Here is a 1,519-nt window from a genome sequence, read left to right as displayed (position 1 = left end):
GACTGGATCTGGGGCCCGCTGAGAACTGAGTTTACAGAGACTCTGGGCCCTGGGGCAGGGCAGGGTGGGCGGGGCGGATAGCAGGGATGAGGCAGGAGAGGCGTGAGGGTCTGAGTCTGTGGCTCAGAGGGTCTGTTACCATAAAAAACCTCTGGCTGTTTTTAGGAACTTCTGCAAATGCTGCTGGAAGCCAGCCAGTAAAGCTGCCCTTCTGTTGGTTGAATTATCAGACTCATGTGTGTCCTGCCGTCAGCCTGCTAGGGAGAGGTTCTGGTCCTCACACCTTGCCCTCACTCTTACGCTGCACACGCACACCATATCAATACCTCCCTCCCCACCAACCTCCCACCCCCGACACACACACACACACAGAACCAGACTCGTGAGATGGGAGGCAAGTCCTGACATCTCCCCAGGCTTCTCAGGTAAGAGCGTGTGACCCAACCTGAAGTTCTTAGGAACCTACAGTGAGTTAAAATGTTAGTGTTCCCTGAAGCTCAACTTCTCTGTACACCAGTGCCAAATCAAATCCCAGAGACAGACTTTGGGGTGAAGCAGAAAAGGATAGCTTTAATACTTGGCCAGGTAAAGGGGGGACACAGCGGGCTAATGTCCTCAAAATTGGGTGTCCCAACCTAAGAAGATGGTGAGAGGTTTTATAGTAATTGTTCAAAGAAGGTGTGATCAGCTCATGGACATTCTTGGATGAGGTAAGTAGAAGTCAGTACCCTCATCCTTCAGGTCCAACGGGTCTGGGGTCTGCATGCCTGTGGGCGGCATACCATTGATAATCCTTAACTTCTCTCACCTGGAGGGGGTTTCAGTACCTGCAAAATAGCTTAAAGATAGTGCTGTGTGTATCTGTTGATGGGGAAACAGGACTTTGCCCCAAGGCTGGTCTGCATTGCTTCTCCCTTGTCCTGCATCCCCTCCCTTCCCTAACTAACAACTCCTTGAAACTGCCCACTGGCGCTCAGGGTAGGTCACAGAGGCTGAATGAAGGCTTTTCCTATAATCAAAGAAATGAAGGACACAGAAAGATTCTGTGCCCTTGAAGCCATTAGGTGTCATTTCCAGGGCCTCCGAGGAGCCTGTGCCATAATCCTTATGTCCCAGTGCAGAGAAGAGTTCAGTGACAGCAGAGAAGTGGTTTGTTAGAATAGGATGCTGCTGAGGCTTACAGGTGGCAGCTGAGAAATGCCGCACCCGAGAACTTGGTGGGCTACAGTTTTATAATCAAAGGAAAAGTAGGAGCGGGAGAAGAACTGCTTTGTCTTTTCTGAGTAGACATCATGTTTCCATCACCAGCTCCTCCTCCAGGGTGAGCAGGGGAGTTTTCTCATCCCTATGGGGTCAAGCGAGGTCCACAGTTACTGTTTTTCCATGTGTGCAGAGAGCATGTCCTAGGGATCATTAACGCACTGAGCTCACTGGGCACTGCATGGTCTCTTGCCACCATTGTTTCATTGTTTGGTGGGGTGTCATGTGCTTCTGTTGCATGGTTTTGTTGCTAAGCAAG

The sequence above is a fragment of the Bubalus bubalis genome, chromosome 5 (assembly GCF_019923935.1).
Source record: "Bubalus bubalis isolate 160015118507 breed Murrah chromosome 5, NDDB_SH_1, whole genome shotgun sequence".
Lineage (NCBI taxonomy): Eukaryota > Metazoa > Chordata > Mammalia > Artiodactyla > Bovidae > Bubalus > Bubalus bubalis.
Note: the sequence above shows the minus strand (reverse complement) of the source record.